General features: G+C 41.6%; 1 protein-coding gene across 2 annotated transcripts in view; it reads left to right on the top strand.

Annotated features, from left to right (window-relative positions):
* Nucleotides 1–10,726: 10,726 nt before the first annotated feature.
* Nucleotides 10,727–21,880, top strand: part of tax1bp1b (Tax1 (human T-cell leukemia virus type I) binding protein 1b) — a 121,096-nt gene continuing 109,942 nt past the window's right edge. For both annotated transcript variants that reach the window (XM_063069540.1, XM_063069539.1), the window contains exon 1: nucleotides 10,727–10,870. The gene's annotated coding sequence lies outside the window, so the exon portion shown is untranslated. The remainder of the gene's footprint in view (nucleotides 10,871–21,880) is intronic.

Here is a 21,880-nt window from a genome sequence, read left to right as displayed (position 1 = left end):
AGGGTAAGATGAGGGAACACACACCTGTCCTCATAGAGGAATCAGAAGTGGAAAGAGTAAGCAAGTTCAAGATCCTGGATGTCAATATCTCTGAGGATCTAATCTAGTCCCAACATATTGTTGCAGCTACAAATAAAATATGACAGCAAGTATGTTTCATTAGGAGTTTGAGGAGATTTGGTATGTCACCTAAAACACTCACAAATTTCTACAGATGTACCATGGAGAGCATTCTAACTGACTACAGCACAGGACTGCATAAGCGGGAGAGAGTTGAAAACTTATCCATCTCCTTTATGGGCACTAGCTTCCGTAGTTTCCAGAACATCTTCAAGCAACAATGCATCAAAAAAAGACAGCATCCATCATTAAGGATGCTCGTCATCCAGGAAATGCTGTCTTCTCATTGGGAAAGATGTACAGAAGTGTGAAGGCACACACTCAGTGATTCAGAAACAGCTTCTTCCACTCTGCCATCCAATTTCTGAATGGACTTTGAACCCATGAATATTACCTTACTTCTTTTAAAATTTCTATTTTTCTTGCACTACTTATTTAATTTTATATATATGTACTTAAAGTAATTGGCAGTTTTTTCTCTGTTATTGCATTAAAGTTCTAAAAATATTTTTAGAAGTGCAAAGTTAACAAATGTCACAATATAAGCCTGATTCTGATATCTGATTAAGCCTGATTCTGATATCTGATCTTCTGAGTTATCCCAGCTTTTCTTGTTTTTAAGACTGGTGTACAGGGCTTCTATAGCTGTCAGGTGAGGCTTGTTCAGACCTTACCTTGATAACTGTTCTTTGTTTGCCATATCAGAGATAGCTTTATGGTCAAATTGCTAATTCAAGATCTCTGCAAGAATAAAGAGGACTCAATAGGAACTCACTGCTCCAAAGAAATATCTTGTCATTATTTTCTGATTCCTTTATTCGTTAGCTTGGGAGAGCAGGATTCAACTCCAGTTTGTTGGTCATATATGTTAACTACCTGGATGAGAATGTTGTTGGCATAGTAAGTTTATGGATATTTGTGGTGCAGTGGACTGTGAAAGTTAAGATTACAATATTGTCTAGATGGTTCCTTAAGATTGTTATAGCTAGGGGTTGGCAGTGCATTTAAGCTCCCACTACCCATTAAATGCTCCCAACGGCATACACATCAATTAGCCGCCGACAAACAAGTCCAGCTCCTGGCCTTCATGTGTGCCTTAGCTAATAAGCCCCACAGAACCATTTTTACTGACAGGAGAAGAGGCAAAGGTGGGTTACTAGCATCTTAAAACCAGTCATTTTGGGCAGATGGGGCTCATCAGTCGTGGTTGGCAGCTCATCTAGAAGGAAAACTCTGATCTGAAACCTCCTCTGCCTTGCGACTGTACCCACTCATGGGGAAAGACTTCGGGAGTAAACATCAAGGGAAAAATCCAGACTTGGGAGTCCCTACGGCAGTCTTACATTGAGCTCAATGTTGACTGGCAACTCCTGCGATGCTGCTGGTGCCAAACTGTATCAGTCTCTGCTGTTTCTTTGAGTTCATCAGATGCGTGGAGAAGGGAGGAAGCTTGCTACTGGGGCAACAGCTTGCTCTCCATATTGTATTGCATACCTAGACAGCCAGGATGCAACATCCATGATCGACCCTGAGCCACAGAGGCCTCCTACAGTCTAGATCAGCTTTTCTCAACCTTTTTGCCCTGGAGGAACCCTTGAAAAAATTTTCAGGTCTCAGGGAACTCATGCATAAAAAATATTATATCTACAGCTCATGGTACATAAGCGTGATCGGCAAGTTGTAGATAAAATAATCCAAAAATAATTGTCAATGCTCTTTCGAGTAGAGAATGAATTTTTAGCTTACCTTTCTCAAAATTAATCTCTTTCTTTCCCTTTTATAAATTATTTAAATTCATAAGGAAAACATATGAATTTTTCATTTCTGGATCGAAGAGATAGGCACACATGGATTTCACCTTCAACTGAAGTGAGACAATTTCTATCCTTTCTTAATGTTTGTTAAACAAGAAAAGGTTGCTCATATATACAAGAAATTGAAAACTGCAGCAAGCTGTTCCTTGCTTTCCTGTGAATGGCAGGAAACTCTTTTTTCACAGAAATCCAGAACTTGTCCGGGGCAGGTCAGTAAATCTCATCTTGAGTGCATGATCAGACTGCAGTTCACAAAAGTTCTTCCTCGTCTCTCAAAGTCAAGTTCTGAGGCTGAGGAGAAAAATCAGAAAAATAGTCCCTCACCCAGTCATACACTCGTGTTGAAAGGGAGGAATGTTTCAAGATTTCCTCTTACATCATGATTTTTCCAAAAATTCAGTTTCCTTTTAAATCCAAGAATCTTGTCACTTGAAGTCAAAACACTTTCCCCAGGATCTTGCAGAGACTTGTTCAACTGGTTCTTATGATGAAAAATATCCATTCAGTGGGCTAGTTTCTACAGCCATTCTTCATCTTTAAAGCATTCAGCTAAATCTGGCCTACTATTTTCTTGAAAGTACTTCTGCAATTCACCTTTCAGCTCAAACACCCTGTTGAGAACTCTTCCTCTGCCAAACCACCAGATTTAGGAGATTGGTGTGCTCTTCATCCAGGTTTTCACAGTTTTTTAAAATATTCTCAAGTGAACTAGTCTTAAAGCTACTAAATAACTTGCTTCCTGGATCTCTTTACTGACTGTAACTTTATTTTCAAAAGCTTTAATTTGTTTGTTTTGAGATTCCAATAGTCATTTAAAATAATCAGCATCTTTATGTGTCATATGGCTGTGATTTGTAGTTAAATGTTTTTTCAATTTTGCGAGAGCCATTGCTGCATTTGTAAGTTGTTTGCCACAGACTAGGCACAATGGAATAGGACAACTTGGATCACCAGTCTATGTAAAACGCATTGGTAAGTAGCTTTCATTGTGAAGATGGACTTTTTTGTGAAATGGCCTAGAAGATTGTAATTCTTCACCATTAACCTATCAGAATTGTCCGTAGGCCTAGGCCTAGAATCCTCCTCTTCCATCTCACACCCCCTCTTCAAAAATCACTACAGAAGTCCATCTTTAGAATGAAAATTTTCCCTCCGATTTTCGAATACACTGGTAGTTTTTTCACTCCCAGAAGTAAGTGACGGCGCATGAAGGGAAATTGGGGGAGGTACTTCAGGAGGGAGAGGCTGACATCACATACCAAGTTCGGCAAGTCCATTCAATGCTTGGAAAACACACTTAACACTCCTTATCAGCCTACTGTCCTCCCCTCTGTGCAAACAACCCTCACAAATTATCAGGCGACCGTCCTCCCCTCCATGCAATATAGTACTCACCTATTATCAATGGCCTCCCATATTTGCATCAAAAACTGAGAATGGACCACATAAACACTGCCATACTGGGCTGAGATTGCTAACGGGGCTGCTCGGTCTCTGCCCACCACAGCAAGCGCTAGCATCATGCGTTGTGCAAGTTCAAGAAACAACATTTATTTTGGTTTTAATCACAATCTCTCGCAGAGTCTTTAGCGACCTCTCATGGAACCCTGGTCAAGATCAACCTGGAAAGTGGACTAGGGAATAGCAAATGTAATTTAACTTGTGTGGGGAGAAGTGAGGTATGCACTTTGCTCAGTTAAGCAAGGGCAGGACTTACACTGTAAGCGATAGGGTCCTGGAGAGTGTTGTAGAACAGAGGCTTAAGGGCACAAGAACATAATTTGCTGAAAGTGGCGCACAGGTTGACAGGGTGGTGAAAAGAGATTTGGCCTGTTTCAACATGAGCCAGTCTGCAGATGCTTGAAATCCAAAGCAAGACACACAAAATGCTGGAGGAACTCGGGCATGCTTGCTTTCATTGGTCAGGGCACTGAGTGCAAGAGTTGGGACATCATGTTAGAGCTGTACAAGATGTTGGTTGGACCACACTTGGAGTGTTACGTGCAGATCTGGTCACCTAGCTATGGAAAGGATGTCATTAAGTTGGAAATGATGCAGAGAAGGTTCACAAGGATGTTACCAGAACTGGAGGGTTTGAGTTCTACGTAGAGTCTGGATAGCTGGGTTTTTTTATTCTCTGGAGCATAGGAGGCTGAGGGGGTGACCTTACTAAAATCATGAGGGAGTGTAAATAAGGTCAGTCTGTTGTCCAGGATAGGGGAGTCTAAAACTAGAAGGCATGTATTAGGGGAAAAGTTTTAAAGGGAACTTGAGGGAGCAACATTTTCCATACAGGTGGTAGAAATGTGGAACAGGTTGCCTAAGGAAATGGTGTAAGCAGGTACACTTGTTGTTCAATCGTTTACTTGAGTTTGACACTTTGTGACCTCAAGGAGGATAGGGTTTTCATGGCAAGATGCAGAAGTAGATTGCCAGGCCTTTCTTCCATGCAGATACTGCTGCTGCCCAGGTTGGGACCCGGCTGGGTTTGAACTCACGACCATCTGCCTTGAAGACCTGCGCTGATGCCACTACACCACCAGCTGGTCCGCAGGTACAATTACAACACTTAAAAAACATGTGGACACATACAAAGATAAAAATTAGCTTTATTTGTCACATGTACACTGAAACATACAGTGAAATATGCATTTGCGCCATCACTTGAGGTATGCTGGGGTGGTCTTGCAGGTGTTGCCATGCCTCAGCTGCCAACATATCCTTATCTAATTTCTTTGATTACTTTGCTGACGAAAGTGGCCTCTTAGTAGCTCGGAAGACAGATGTATTTGGGGACTGTGCATGACTGGTTTGCATGAACATTTGCAGGACTGGTTTGTACGGGGGAATTTTGGGCATTATTTTAGCAATCAGAATCCACAGTAATCACTACAAAAATGAGGAAATCTTAGCCAGTGAAATACACACCACTCCTACCACATTAATTGCTACAATCACCCAAAGATGAATCTGTGCTCCACACCTTGTGACTCCTGTAGGTCAACCCTAACTAATGCACTTTGCAGAACTTGGCATACCAGATCTGTGGCAATTCTGAAGCACATATTCAAAATATCCGCTCAATAACACCAGTTGTCACGTGCCAATTCCTCCACCCACCAAAACTGGAACTTCTCAGTGGCCAAACATTTTAATTCCCGTTCCCATTCCAACATGTCAGCCCATGGCCTCCTCTTGTGCCAAGATGAGATCACCCACAGGGTGAGGAGCAACACCTTATATTCCATCTGGGTAGCCTCCAACCTGATGGCATGAATTTTGATTACTCCTTCTAGTAATTTTCCCCTCTCCCTCTATTCCCCACTTAGGTTTTTTACATTTTCTTACCTATCACTTCCCCCGGTTCACCTCCTCCTTCCTTTGCTCCTATGGTTATAGTCTCCTCTCCTACCAGATTTCTTCTTCTCCAGCCCTTTACCTTTCCCTCCCTCCTGGCTTCACCTATCACCTTCTAGCTATCCTCTTTCCCCTCTCCCCAACTTTTTATTCTCACATCTTCCCCCTTCTATTTCAGTACTGAAGAAGGGAGTCAGCCCAAAACATCGACTGTTTATTCATTTCAGAATCAGGTTTATCATCACTGGCATGTGTTGTGAAATTTGTTAACTTAGCAGGAGCAGTTCAATGCAATACATAATATAGAAGAAAAAATAATAAATAGATAAGTCAATCAATTACGTAGATTGAAAAGATAAAAAAGTGCAAAAAAAACCCAGAAATAATATATATTTAAAAAGTGAGGTAGGGTTCAAGGGTTCAATGTCCATTTAGGAATCAGATGGCAGAGGGGAAGAAGCTGTTCCTGAATCATTGAATGTGTGCCTTCAGGGTTCTGTACCTTCCACCTGAGGGTAACAGTGAGAAAAGGGCATGCCCTAGGTACTGGAGGACCTTAGTAATGGATGCTACCTTTCTGAGACACTGCTCCTTGAAGGTGTCCTGGGTACTTTGCGAGCTAGTACCCAAGGTGGAGCTAAATTTACAACCCTCTGCAGCTTCTTTCAGTCCTGTGCAGTAGCCCCTCCATACCAGACAATGATGCAGCCTATCAGAATGCTCTTCACAGTACATCTACAGAAGTTTTTGGGTGTATTTGTTGACATACCAGATCTCTTCAAACTCCTAATGAAGTATAGTCACTGTCTTGCCTTCTTTATAACTATATCGATATGTTGGGACCAGGTTAGGTCCTCAGATATCTTGACACCCAGGAACTAGAAACTGCTCACTCTCTCCACTTCTGATCCCTCTATGAGGATTGGTATGTGTTCCTTCGTCTTACCCTTCTTGAAGTCCACAATCAGCTCGTTCTTCTTACTGACGTTGAGTGCCAGGTTGTTGCTGCGACACCACTCCACTAGTTGGCATATCTCACCCGTATGCCCTCTCGTCACCATCTGAGATTCTACCAACAATGGTTGTATCATCATCAAATTTATAGATGGTATTTGAGCTATGCCTAGCCACACAGTCATGGGTATAGAGAGAGTAGAGCAGTGGGCTAAGCACACACCTCTGAGATGCACCAGTGTTGATCGTCAGTGAGAAGGAGATGTTATCGCCAATCCGCACAGATTGTAGTCTTCCGATTAGGGAGTCGAGGATCCAATTGCAGAGGGAGATATAGAGGCCCAGATTCTGTAACTTCTCAATCAGGATTGTGGGAATGATGGTATTAAATGCTGATCTACAGTTGATGAACAACATCCTGATGTAGGTGTTTGTGTTGTCCAGGTGCTCTATAAATAGATGCTGCCTGACCGGCTGAGTTCTTCCAGCATTTTGTGTGTGTTGCTTTGGATTTCCAGCATCTACAGACTTCCTTGTGTTTATGAGTTGTCACATGACGTTGATTGTTCTATTCCTGGACTTCATTGTTTTTTAGCAGGGCCAACAACTCTGTTTTAAAGAAATATTCTTGTATCCAGTGCAGCCAATTGGCAAAACTACTTTGAAATGCACATGTTGATCCAGGCACTCAAAGCACAGTTCAGCATACCAGTAGGGTGGTGGTCAGAGTTGAGACGAGGTAGAACCGAGGACCAGGAATGGAGCCTGATAGGCAGCCATGCTCATGAGTTGATGACTGAAGTGCTGGCAAGAAGGGTAAAAAGCCAGGACAGAGTCTATTCAGTCTTACATTTCTCTCACTTACATTATCATGCTGATGTACATCTACCTTCTAGACCGATTTGGTTTTTATTCTACAGTTAACTCTGCCACCTCATCTTAATCCTCCTCACCCAACTGTGCATTTATTATGTGCCCCACTTCCCTGCCAAACCAGCTTAAATCCTCCTTTAAAGTACTTGCAAACCTCCCTACAATGATGTTGGACACATTTCAGTTCAGGTAAAACTGAACCAATTTGTACGCACCCATACTTCTGCAGAAAAGATTCAATTGACATAGAAATCAAAAGCTCTCCCTCCCACATCATACCTTTTGTAACACATTTATTTGGCCTATCCTTTAATTCCTTTACTCAGTAGCACAAAAAGAATAACAGCCTTTGGAGTCTTGCTCTTTATTCAGTTACGTGGCTCCCTAAATTCACATTGCAAAGCCCCTATGTTTTTATCAATTACTTCAAAATTCAAAGGAAATTTTATTATCAAAGTACATATACACCACCATGTAGAACCCTGAGCTTCATTTTCTTGTGGGCATACTCAATGAACTTAACAGAATCAATGAAAGACCACCCAGCTAGGGCATTCAACCGGAGTGCAGAAGCTACCATGAGATTCATTTTCTTGTGGGCATTCACAGTAAATACAAAGAAAAACAACAGAATCAATGAACAACTGCACACAAGATGGACAAACAACCAACGCACAAAAGACAACAAACTGTGCAAATACAAAAAAAAACCCAAAAATTAATAGTAAGTAAATAAGCGATAAATATTGAGACTATAAGAAGAAGTGTTATTGAACCGGGCTGTACTCACTATATTTTGTAGATTTTTTCATTCAAGGGCATTGGTGTTTCCACACCAGGCTGTGATGCAACCAGTTAATTTACTCTCCACTACACATCTATAGAAGGTTGTCTTCCATATCCTTGCAAACTTCTAAGAAAGTAGAGGTGCCTTCCTTATAATGGCAATTTCATGCTGGATCCTCTGAAATTATAATGCTGAGGAATTTAAAGTTGCTGACCCTCTCTGCCAGTGATCTCCTGATGAGAACTGGCTCAAGGACTTCCAGTTTCCTCCTCCTGTAGTCAATAATCAGCTCTTTGGTTTTGCTGACATTGAGTGAGACGTGGTTGTTATGGCACCATTCAGCAGATTTTTGATCTCCTATCTGCTAATTTATCACTACCTTTGATTCGGCAACCTGAGCACCAATGTAATCCACAACCTCTAGTTGTTTAGCCTGGCTTGTAACCATTCTGTGATGTTCTTTATCTTGGCACCACACCACCTTGGATTCACATCTAGGGCGGCACTTGCTCTGAGCTCTCCTTGCACTATTGCCCTTGGATTTTGGCTATTCTCTGTACAACCAAGCTCCATACAGTGCTGTAATCCTGGCTGGATTTCCGAAAGATATATTCACCTCCATCATTATCATGGAGAATAAGTTTACAGGGAGATGCTCTCTGCGATTTCCCATTACTACCTGCCTAGTCTTGACTTTCTCCTCCCCACTGTCCTGATTCTACAGTCTCCCGTCTCCTTCCTCTTTCTCTCTCCTCCCCTGTCATTCCCACTCCCAGCCACCCCACACCAATCCCACCATACCTACCGCACACTGTCATCCTCCAATTCCAATCTTTCTCTCATCAGTCTCCTTCCTCCCTCCCCTTCCCACAATTTTCCCAATCCACAGCTTTCCTCTCACTCTGTTCCCCCTCCCTTTCCACCATACCCAACACAATCACAGTCTTCATCTAACTCCTTCTCCTCACTCCCTCTTTCAATGCCCAGAGTCTCTATCTCTCTCTCCTTCTCCATCCACTTAACCCATCACACTGTCTCCCTTTATCTCCTTCTGTTTATTTCCCCCAATTCCCACACCACGTCTCCCTTTATCCCAGGGGTTTCCAACGTTTTTTATGCCATGGATCGATACCAGTAAGCAAGGGGTCTGTGGATCTATCTCATTCCCCTCAGTCAACCCAAATACCACTCCCTCTATCTCTTTCCCTTTCCTCTCATTCTCAATCCACCTATCCCAACCACATACGATCTCCTTCCCCTCACTTTCCCTGAATTCCCATACTGTCTCCCTCTATCTCCTTCTCTTCACTTTCCCCTAATTGCCACACAGTCTCCCTCCATTACCATCACCTTCCCCTTCCTCTCATTCTCCACCACCCCTACCCAAATCCCACACTGTGCTCCTCTGTCTCTATCTCTCTCTCCTTTTCCTTCCCCTTCACCTCATTCTCCATTTACTCATCCCAATCACACAGTCTCCCTCTGTATATTCTATAAAAAACCCCTGTACCCCTTAAAATGCTAAAAAATACCCGGACTTGTGCTCTCTCACCCATGCCCAGCAACCCTTTTAATGTGAATTCCTGCATCCCCAACTCACTTAATTTATTTCTCATCATCTCTCTCTGTATCCCATACTTCCTGCAACACAAAACTACATGTTCAACTGACTCCTCTTCTTGACATTCCTCGCACAATCCTGTCTGGTGTTTCCCTATAATTTTCAATGTTTTGTTTAATGCACAATGCCCCAGCCTTAACCTAGTCCACACAATTTCCTCTCTTCTGTTTCCACTACCTACCCTAGTAACTGCAACACTCTTTTGTATTTGATATAAATGCCTCCCTTTCCCCTCCCTGTCCCATCTTTCTTGCCACATTCGGTTGACTTTTTCCCAGATTACACACTTAACCTCTGCTTTACTGATACTAATGTGCATTTCCACATTTTCTTTCTTTAACGCCCTCTTTGCCAACTCATCCACCCTCTCATTCCCCTTCATCCCTACATGTGCTGGAACCCACAGAAATTTTACCTGACCTCCCTGATTTGCAATTCTTCTAACTAACTGAAGGACTTCATAAAGTACATCTTGCCGACTGTTTATGTGAAAAGACCTTAAACTTGCTAGAACTGAGGATGAATCTGAACATATCAATGCTTTGACTTGCAACATACATCAAAGTTGCTGGTGAACGCAGCAGGCCAAGCAGCATCTATAGGAAGAGGCGCAGTCGACGTTTCAGGCCGAGACCCTTCGTCAGGACTAGTCCTGACGAAGGGTCTCGGCCTGAAACGTCGACTGCGCCTCTTCCTATAGATGCTGCTTGGCCTGCTGCGTTCACCAGCAACTTTGATGTATGTTGCTTGAATTTCCAGCATCTGCAGAATTCCTGTTGAATGCTTTGACTTGTCTGGCTTTCTGCACCCATCGCAACGCAACCAACACTGCCAGCATCTCCACTGTAAACACCCCTAACTTATTAGATGTTCTTCTGCTGATTCCAATTTCTTTTGCTGGTATTACCACCCCAAACCCTGTCACTCCTGTTTCAGGTTCCTTCGCACCATCCGTATAAATGTGAGTATAATCACTATTCTTTTCCATCACGTGACAGTTAAATGCATTTACCAAATCTGTTTTATATCTTTCTTTCCTTTTTATCTCTAACAAATGCCAGTCTATGTCAGGCCATACAAGCTTCCATGGAGCTACAACCGGATAAGCTACTGAAGGACTTATCCTCAGATCAATTTCTCAGTCTCCTTCCCATTCCCCTTGCCCTCTCATTCTCCACCTCATCCCTCACTATCACCCGCCTCCTTCCTCAGTATTGTGCCCTTTGATCCCGGAAGTTGATGCCCACCCGGACTATGCCGTCACCGCCCGAGAGCGGACAGGCTGACGGTGTTAAAGAGCCGACAGAGGAGCTCGGACGCTGGCAGCGGCCGCCTGGTCTTTTGGTGAGTGTGGTTCTCTGTCATTGTTTGTCAGGTCCGGCACGACTCGATCCTGCCGAGGGGTGAGGTGACAAGCGGCAGCGACAACTTAGGCCGTTAGGGTTTTAAAGTTGAGTCCGGCCGCCGTGTGTCGGTACCGGACTCTGGGCCTTGTGATTCGGCCAACGACTTGACCGGAGCCTCGGCCGATTTCCCTCCCACCCCCACCTCATTTACGGGGCCTGGTGTGAACCCGGCGGTGATCTGTGTATCACTGGCCGATAATGTCCTTCGTCACCTCTGCCTCGGCTTCCCTTCAGATGGTGACTCTGGTGATTTGCCCTCTGAGTCTTTAAGTGGCTGCAGTGGTCATTGCCTGGAAGAACGTGTTCTCTGTTGCGGTTTCTGTTCTAGGGGTTGTGTGGATTTGGTTTCCTTTTCCCCCACCCCCCACAAACAAACTTCCCCTGTGCCCGGAAAGAAAGGAGAGTCAGACTGAGAATGAAACACACCCCGATTGATGTAAACGCGAACTGGAACAGCTTACTTTTCAGCCGAAAACAAAATCAGCTGTATCCAGTGCTTTCCGAAAGTGCCTTTTTTAACTGATGTAGATATGTAGAGGTGTGGCTAGCTGGCCGATGTATAGATGTCAATTATGCTAATTAGGTCAATGCTTATCCTTCATTTAAAATGTCATTGTTTAACTGTTGAAGATTTGTCAATGTATGGATCGGGCTGAGGCGAAATTTGCCTTTTAGCTTCTCGTAGTTTGCCTGGTCAGACACAGATCATGTCACATGACATCAGGATGTATGTAGCATTTATTTATGGTGTGTATTTCTGAATTTGGAATCATGTTTATTTTTTTAATGAAACATTGCTTTAAAAGAGAATTAGTCCATATTTATGCAAAATAAAGATGGCTGGTATTAACATATAAAATGACTTTAAGATGATGGTAATATGGTTTATATATAGAATGAAATTGGTATTTTTGAGGCAAGATAACCATCAAGTTGAAAGGGAGGGACTTGACTTCCTTCTCAATAACCACACTGTTTTTCCTCCTCCATTTTGATTTTGAAACATCTTGAATAATGTGTTGGTATATAATACTTTGTTCTACTATTATTCACTATACTCTCTAAATCTTAGGTTATTTCAGATGATAAAATTATATATTTTTAACTGCGGGTTTCAGTTTTGGGTATCTAGTGTGATGTTTGTTAATTACACTGGACAACAAATTTTTTCAGAAGTGTTGCTTCCTCAGAATTTGTTTATGATAGCCTGCTTGAAGATGACCACAAATATAATTTCAGACTACTTGTATCATGTAGGAATTTGGAGAAACAACAAATTAACTTTTATTGAATATGTGTTTAATTGCATAATGGTGCTGATGCTTTGCAATAGTTCAACTAAGCTAAAAATATTTTGTTAATGATTTTCATTTGTACTCAGTGTCTGAGGCTTCTCGTTTAAGTGTGCAACAATAATTCACCAGCATTGATGGATTCCAGTTGCCCTGGTGTCTTTTCTCCATGACCGCAATGTCCTGGTGAAATCTTTCACCATGCTCGTCACTAACAGCACTAAGATTTGCAGGGAAGAAGTCTAAATGGGAATGCAGAAAATGAATCTTTAGTGACATGTTGCATTTCATGGTTTTATAAGCTTGAAGCATGCTTTCAACCAGCTGCATGTAGTTTAGTGCTCTGTAGATGCCAAGGAAAAATTTTCAACAACTTCCTTGAATGCTTTCCATGTGATTTTCTCCGGTCCCACTAGAAATTCTTCAAATTGCTTGTCAACCTGTTTGATTTGTGGACCAACAAAAATGGTTTCCTTAATCTTGGCATCCGTTATTCCGGGAAGCATCTGGCTCAAATATCAAATTCCTTCATAGAAAATTTTGTGCCTGGTGATAGCAAGTTCCATCCTTACAGTCCTGAACCCAACAATTATTGCTAAAACCTGTCCTGCCGTGCAGCAGCCGTGCTGCCTAAGCATGCCCAAGCATGCCTGGACAAGATAGGAAACTTTCCAACTTACATTGTAGGCAACATTTTAATTGACTTGAATTATGAATTGAAATAATAAACATATAATTGATTTCAAAAAATGGTGCGTGATAGGGAAATTTCATGGTGATTTTCATGATCAGTAGCCCAAAATTCATAAGATACACGTAAAGGTATTCAGGAAGCAAAATCTTTGTCCAGTGTTACCTATTAAATTTACACATTCAAATTACCTCCACCCCCCCAACTTTTGTGTCCTAGAGGTAATTTCTCTTTCTTTATTTGTTTTGTGTGCTTTACTATTTTTTTTAAATTTTTGAGCATAGTGCAGGGTTCTTCTTCACTACTTGGGCTTTTGTTAAATTTATCCTGTCTATGTCTGTTCATGAGTTATCATTGTTAACTCACACCACTAGATCGGGAATAGTTACTACCCCTCAACCATCAGGCTGTCCAACCAAATGGGGTAATACACTTGCCCCATCACTGAAATGTTCCCACAATCAATGGGCTCACTTTCACAGACTCTTCATTTCAGGTTCTTGACATTTTCTTTCTCTCTCTTTTTACATTTGCACAGTTGTCTTTTGCACATTGGTTGAATGCCCAAGTGAGTGTGGTGTTTCATTGATTCTATGATGGATTTGTTGGGCCTGCCTGCAAGAAAAAGAATCTCTGGGTTGTATATGATGACGTACTTGAACTTTGATAATTTATTTACTTTGAACTTTCAAGTTCTACTACTAACTGTGATTTCAACTTTTGTATCATTGGGCAAATTTGCTGAACTTGTACTCTTTGTGGTTCAGTCTGCTAACACATTTACCAAAGTTTTAGATGTCCTCTTATGATTGCACAATGTACTTAATTTATTGCAAACGTTCTTTAACTTTGCTTGATTCCAAATCATACATGATCATAACATCAGATATTAATTTAATTTATTTGGCTGCATCTGACTGAGGTGATGAGAAGGCCTCTAGTGGAACTTTTTCAAATTGATATTTCTCAGCTTTACAATTTACACTTTTAAAGAATAAGGATTTGTTTTGAAGTACATGTGGCAAAGAACATGAAATGCATAGTTTGTCTCGCTGACCAATGCAGTCTCAGGATGTGCTAGGGCAGCACACTCCTGTCGTCATGCTTCCAGTGCCAACATAACATGCCCACAGCTTACTAACCCTAATTTATGTATCTCTGGAATGAGAGAGGGAACTGGAGCACCCAAATGAAACACATGTGGTCACAGGGAGATTGTGCAAACTCCTTACAGACAGTGGTGTGAATTGAACCCTTATAAATTGAAAGCAATTTTTGTGCTTTGTTTCAAATTTTCCCTTATTGTTTTCAACAACTACCTGATAATTTCCATCCACCAATGTTCATAATCTTTCAGTTTTTTTAAGTGGAATAGATTGTGCCATTGCAAATGATAGAGATGGCCTGTTTCTGTGCTGTAATTGTTATATGGTTATATGATAGATATTATCCAAAGGTCAGGTTACTCCATTAATGCCTGGTAACAGGACATTAATGCAGGAGGAGCCTGACCTTTGATCTTAAGTTCTGCGTCTACATACATTCCATCCTGGGGGCAGAAGTGGGCCAAACTATGTTCAATTCCATTTGTAGCTCCTCAGAAAAAGAAATGATCAAAGACCTGTATAATATTCACTCTTGGATCAACAAGTACAAATAATGTTTGAGTGGCACAATTGGCAGGCAAAGGCAGCCTCTAACAAACAACAGCAGAGCCACTTATCCATGCCATTTTAATGGCATTTCTATTGACAAGTCTCCACCATGAAACCACTCAAAACTAACATAAATTTTAATGGAGTGGCAAAAGTTCACTGTACCTTAAGCAAAATGGCTTAAAGTCTGCCGCAAGAGATCACTTCTCTAGTCCCTTACATTTTATCAAATGCGCTGTACAAGTCGGGAGTGCAAAGAAAGTTTTCACTTAATCATAAAGTAATACAGCATGGAATTGGGCTCCTTGGCCCAACTTGTCCACATTAATAAGATGCCTATCTAAGGTGGTTCTATTTACCTGTGTTTGACCCATATCACTTTAAGCCTCACCTATCCATGTTCTTGTTCAATTATGAGCACTTTTAAAAACAGTTAAGATTCTTGAGCACTTCCAGGATATACAGTAGCCTAGTTACCCTTCCTAAATGTTTACTTTTTCCAAGATTTGAATCCTGTGACAGGTGTATGTGCTAACTACAGGTGCTCTGCAATCTCCCTTGTGATTGCTGCTACTGAGATGGACAGTGTTTACTTTCGAATTGTGCAGCATCACAATTTGGATTTTGGAATATCAGTTTTCATTGTCATTAAATCTAGATTCTGAAATTTTATATCCAAGAGCACAATGGAAGGGTTGTCATCACGTGGACCAGTAGCAGTTCAAGAAAGCAGTCCATTCTGAATGGCAGTTGGGAATGCATAACAAATGCTGGTCTTGCTGTTGTCAACTACAATCCATAAACAAGATCTCTGGTGTCACGTGACCCAGTTTTCTGATAGACTGAAAAGCATGAAAGCCAGCTGGTGTTTAATGTGATGTGACGACACTTTTTAAAAAAAAAGCACATAAAAAGCCCAACAGAAAAGATATCAATAAGATTGAAGGAATATCAAGAAAATTTGAGAATGTTACTGACACTTGAGGACCTGAGTTATAGGGAAAGGTTAAATGGGTTATGACTTTCTCATGGCGTGTAGGAAAATAAAGGGAAGATTTGATTGAGGAATACACAACGATGATGGGTATTTTTTAGGCTTAAATACAAGCAGACTTTTTCCACTGAGGTTGGGTGAGACGAGAACTGGAGGTCATAAGTTAAGGGTGGAAGATGAAATATTTAAGGGAAACATGAGGGGAAGCTTTTTCACTTCGAGGGTGGTATGAGTGTGGAATGAACTGCCAGTAGAAGAGGTGGATGTGAGTTCAATTGCAACATTTAAGAAAGGTTTATATATGTACCTGGAAGGGAAGGATATGGCGGGCTATGGTCCAACTGCAGGTTGATGGGAGAATAACAATCTGGCATGGATTAGATGGGCTGAAGGTCTCCTGTGCAGTAGCACACTATGAATCTATAACACTAAAAATATATTTTATTGATTTGCTTAACCTCAGTTCATGTCTGAGGTCATGGGGAGAGTATAGAGGGCTGTGGTTCGGGTGCAGGTCAATGGAGATTAACAGTTCAGCATAGACTAAATGAGCCAAGGGGCCTGTTTCTGTACTGTAGTGTTCTATGACTCTAAGGTTTGACTCCATCTGGCACTTGCTTCTCTGAATTGGAGGATTGCAACTTTAAGTCCAGAACATCTTGTCCTTTTTAGGCAAGGGTAAGAATGGCTAGAATTGCATGAAACCTTAAATGGTCAGTGGGCCCAAGGAATCACTAGCACTTTTCCCTAAGGGTTCAAATGTTCAAAATGGCGCCAACACCCAGTGCAACCAACGGTGAAATCCTGTAGACAGCTCATGAAACTACCTGCACTACTTTGAGATATGCTTCTTCTCCTGACCTACAATTGATTGCAGCTGTAATTTCCAAAGCAACACGCAATGCTGGAAGAAATCAGCAGGTCAGGCAGCATCCATGGAAATTAATAAGCAGCTGATATTTTGGGCTGAGACCCTTTGGTACTGAGAAGGAAGGGGGAAGACACCAGAATAAAAAGGCTGGGGGAGGAGAAGGCTAGGTGATGGTGAAGCCAGGTGGCTGGGTAGGGTAAAGGGCTGGAGAGGAAGGAATCTGATAGAAGAGACTGGACCATAGGAGGAAGGGAATGAGGAGGGGATCCAGGAGTATGTGGTAGGCAGGTGAGAAGTGGTAAAAGGTCAGAGTGGGTAAAGGGGAGGGAAGAAATTTTTTTTCCCTGGAAGGAGAAATAGATATGCCATCAGATTGGAGGTATCCAGATGGAGTACAAGGCCTGAGAATGGCCTCATCCTTGCACTAGAAACAGACCAAATGCTGGAGGAACTCAGCAGGTATGGCAGCATTTGTTGATGTGATTTTTGGGCCAACTGAGTGATCTGGTGCTTTTCCTGTCTCCTAGGGAATTTGCCAAGGTTGGGAGCCGAGTGTGTGGCTGTTGTTTCTTAATAGCAGAAAATAAACCCACTGTTGGCTCCATTACTCCTCACTAATAAAAGCATCGAGTAAGATTGAAATCGAGGATGAGAGCGGGAATTTAGCGCCATCAGCCTGCGTTTGACCGGTCTCCCTCTTACTGCTGCCAGAGGAGGATGCATGTTTGATTGCCTCAGTGGTGTGGTTCATTGCTGTAGAACTCTTCTGGGGCACTTTGTGGTTTGATGTTTAATGTCCTCAGCGCTGAACGTGTTTTATTTATGGACTCATTTTTGGAGGACTCAGCATTTCGTGTTCCATGCATTTCTGGTTACTCTTTTTTTTAACATGTATATTGCTATTTATGCTGTTTAATCAATGCACTTTGGTGCAGAACTGACTGTATGGCTAAGACCACCGTCACTGACACAGCACTAAACCGAACTGACTTGGTGGCCGTCACTCTTGGACTATTTTGTGGACTCTGCAGTTTATTGTGAAATGTTTGTGCTGTGTGTTATTTGTTCACTTTTTGCTGTTTGCGCAATTTGCTCTTTTTTCCCCACCACGTGTTGGGTGTTTGATGTTTTCTTAAAGTTGGTTCCATGGGGTTTCTTTGCTTCATAGTTGCCTGTGGGAGGATAAATCTCAGGGTTATATACATAGTTTAATAATGTATTTTGAAACCTTGAAACTTTTTAAGGGATTCAGTTCAAATGCTCTGTGCAAAAAGTAGTATATCTCATTGGATTCCAGTTAATCAGGCCATCGGTTAATCAGACAGCCACTTATTTGGGAAAACACTTAAATAACAAAAACTAATTGAGAAAATAGCCAGTATGCTCTTCATTTCTTTGGGACATGATACGGCTTAATTGGGGCTGGAGACTGCTGCCGGATAGTTTCTAACTAGTGTCAGCTGCGTGCACTTGCCTGGCCTTAGACATTGCACTGTGCTTAGAATTAGCAGCTTTAAATATCATCAGTTGCATGCGTTTGTGTTCAAACGCAGTGATTTTTGTCACTGATAATTGGCAAGAAATAAGCATCAATATAATTCAGAACTGTTCTGTTCACTGTGGTTACAAGCATTCAGGCTAGGAGTTGCCAGTTGCTCCACTTCAAGTTAGGAATTACGGAGAATTTGAAGGTATTGATGATCATCTTGAATGTTACACTGAAAATGAAGATATGGAGTATGCAGTCATTGAAATCACTGTTTAAAGATAGTCCATTACCTGTACCAGGTTTTTGTGCGGATTTTGTTAATTTATAATCAATCAAAAGATCATGACAGTGTACACTGGATGAATTCCTCCATCAATAAGTAATAGGAACCAAGACAGTTTTATAGTACTGTAGTAGTATCGGTAGTATTCTAATTTGTATTTTATTTCATTTAAATGCTTAATTTGTTACTCAGTTTGTCTTTTTTTTTAAAAAGCTTTTTAAAATATTTCCATGAAACTGGCTAATTGAGGCAGTACTGATCCTGATGTGTTCCAATTAATCTGAATCCACTGTAATATTTTTTATGGCTGAAATTGACATCACCAGATATAAAGAAGGAAGTAGCTTTAGGCAGTGTACTACAATTTTATTTTTTTGCATGTAGTTTTTAGAACAGTATAGCACAGAAATGGGCTCTTTGGCCCACAATATTGTGCCAAAACAACTAAATTAGTAATCAAATGGTCATCTAAACTTGTCATGTACCCCGTGACAGGTTAAAAAACCCAGCAGAAATGGAAAACACTTTGGAGTCCAGTATTGCTATTAACTAATATTATTTATTAATAACTATGCAATACAGTAATTTAAATGCAGATAAATCAAACAGGTTAGCAATGATTATATATAATTAAGTGTGGAATATATATGAAAACCAAGCTTCTTCAAGTCTAGGGGTAAATAAATAGTTTACAACAATGAGTAAAGTTCAGTTCGTGGTGTTGAGTTGAATAGTGATGGAGAGGTGGGGGGGGGAGATTTGAGTCTTCAGATGAGCTGACGCCGTCGATCTTCCGTTGTCCTCCAAAATCCTTTAAAAGTCACTGACTGTGACTTCAACAAAGGGGACCATTTTTCTGTGGTGGAATCATCAACCCAGGCAAAGGTTGGACACATGGACAACTCCCCACCGGTCAATCCCTTTTCTCACTGCAAGAGCCACTGATCAATCCGCCTGATCGATCCTCCAAAAACCCACTTTTTTTGCGGGCACAACAAAACTCATTCAGTGTCCAAAAACATGTGTTGCAGGTCTATCATCTGACCTATTTATCTCACCGTACTGAGTACCAACTGTCATTCAAATAACTCCTCCCTTCTCAGTCTGTGTATGAATGTACTAGCAGGCCATGTCCTTGGGAAGTATAAACACGCTTCAGAGAAACCATAACATCGATTTTCCATCAAATAATGCCACCCTCTGTCACCATAGCGACTTATGAGCTGCTCGGTGCCCTCTCTCTCGAACTCAGCAGAAATCCAAAAGTTAGTCTTCGTCTCTTTCTCTCCTTTTCAAAACAAGATGTCGGTGTTAAATACCCCTCTCCTTCTCTTTTCAAAAGCACAGTTCATGGGGGTAATTCAGGATCCTGTCACAAACTAAATTAACAGCAGCCGGGATGTGGATTACAGATTACAGTAGGAGATAGAAAAGGAATGTCAGAAGGGCAATGACATGATAATATTTGGGGATTTTAACATGAAAGTGGATTGGGAAAACCAGGTCAGTACTGGACCTCGAGAGAGAATTTGTAGAATGTCTAGGGAATGGCATTTTAGAACAGCTTGTTGTTGAGCCCACTAGGTGATCGGCTGTGCTGGATTGGGTGATGTGCAAGGATCCAGATGTCATAAGAGAGTTTAATGTTAAGGAACCCTAAGGGAACAGTGATTATAATATAAAAATTGAGTTCACTTTGAAATTTGAGAAGGAGAAACTAAATTCCAATGTTTTGGTATTTCAGTGGGAAAAAGGAAATTACAATGGCATGAGAGGGAAATTGACCAAGGTTGACTGGAAAGGGACACTAGCAGGAAGGACAGCAGAGTGGCTGAAGTTTCTTCGAAAAATGAAGGAAGTGCATGACAGATATATTCCAAATAAGAAATTTTCGAATGGAAGAAGGACACTACCGTGGCTGACAAAGTGAAGTCAGAGCCAAAGTAAAAGCAAAAGAGAAGGCATGCAAGGAAGCCAAAGCTAGTGGGAAGATAGAGGTTTGGGAAGCTTTTTTAAAAACTTGCAGGAGGAAACTAAGAAGGTTATTAGGAAGGAAAAGATGAATTATGAAAGTAAGTTACTAAAAGAAGATACTAAAAGCTTTTTTAAGTATGTAAAGGAGAGTTGAGAGTAGATATAGGACCAATAGAAAATTAAGCTGGAGATATTGTAATGAGAGATGCAGAGATGGCAGAGGAACTGAATGCATATTTTGCATGTCTTCACAATGGAAGACATCTGCAGTATACCAGACATTCAAGAGTGTCAGGGAAGTGAAGTATGTGCAGTGAAAATTACGGATGAGGAGGTGCTGAGGAAGCTTAATGGTCTGAGAGTGGATAAATCTTCTGGACCTAATGGAATGCACCCTCGTGTTCTGAAGGAGGTAGCTGGAGAGATTGCGGAGGCATTAACAATGATCCTTCAAGAATCGATAGATTCTGGCATTGTACCGGATGACTGGAAAATTGCAAATGTTACTCTGCTATTTAAGAAGGGTGGGAGGCAGCAGAAATGAAACTATAAGTCTGCTAGCCTGTCACCAGTGGTTGGGAAATTGTTGGAATCAATTGTTAGGGATGAGATTATGGAATACAGGTTTCCCCCGCTATCTGAAGGTAGAACATTCCTATGAAACGGTCCGTAAACCGGAATGTCATAAAGTGAAGAAGCAGTTACCATTTATTTATATGCATTTATTTATATGGGAAAAATTTGTGACCGTTCGCAGACCCAAAAAAAAACCTCTGTGTTAGATGTGCTGGGTGCGTCCCAGCTACCGCTGCAGCACTGCATGCTTCACAACAGTGTATTGGTCCGCAGCCCGGACGTTGGGGCCACTGGGGGGTGGGACACTGAAGTGTCATCTCATCCTTTGTTCGTCATCTTCTTCTATGTTTGCCTGCCTCGACGTTGAAGATCGAGGTTCGTCGTCTGCTGTGGCTGATGTGGAAGGCTTGAAAAACAACAGTATGCTTGACTGCTTAGCCTCGCGCATTTTTTTATCATGCAGTTCTTTGTAAGCACTCAAGCCATCCTGCAAATATGCCCTAAACCTACGTACCCTTTCAAAATTAAAGTCATACTTTATCATGGCAGCGAAAATCTCACGCAGTTGCTTCACGTTCAGTTCCTGGACGACTTCACTTTCGGTCCGTTCGCTACTGCATTCGGTTTCGATTGTTATCCTTTCCTCTTCCAATTGCATTAGCTCTTCATCTATCAGTTCTTGGTCATGGGATGCCAAAACCTCTTCAACATCATCTTTGTCAACTTCTGGAAGCCAAAATCACTTTGTCTTTACTTCGTTCACCGCGATCGAAACGCTTAATCTTACGCTAAATGTAACACGCTTACGAGCTCTTTGAGGCTTTTCCGATACCTTAGAACTCATCTTGCAAACGGATGCTCAAAATAAATTGACATAAAGCACAGATGATCACAGGCACGTGTTTAAGCAATGCCGACTAGAATGCAGTTCCGTAGGAGGAGCTTGGCCGTTCAGGGCACGCTGCCTTTTATCGCGCGCTGCCTTTTTCGCAACAGGGAAAATATCTTCTGTTAGCGAAAACAGGTAACTAATGTAGGTCTTTTGTAACAGTGAGGTGTCGTAAAGCGAACGTTCGAAAAGCAGGGGACACCTGTACCTGGAGGCACAGGACAAGATAGGCCA

The sequence above is a fragment of the Mobula hypostoma genome, chromosome 17 (assembly GCF_963921235.1).
Source record: "Mobula hypostoma chromosome 17, sMobHyp1.1, whole genome shotgun sequence".
Lineage (NCBI taxonomy): Eukaryota > Metazoa > Chordata > Chondrichthyes > Myliobatiformes > Myliobatidae > Mobula > Mobula hypostoma.
Note: the sequence above shows the minus strand (reverse complement) of the source record. Positions and strands in the feature narration are given on the sequence as shown.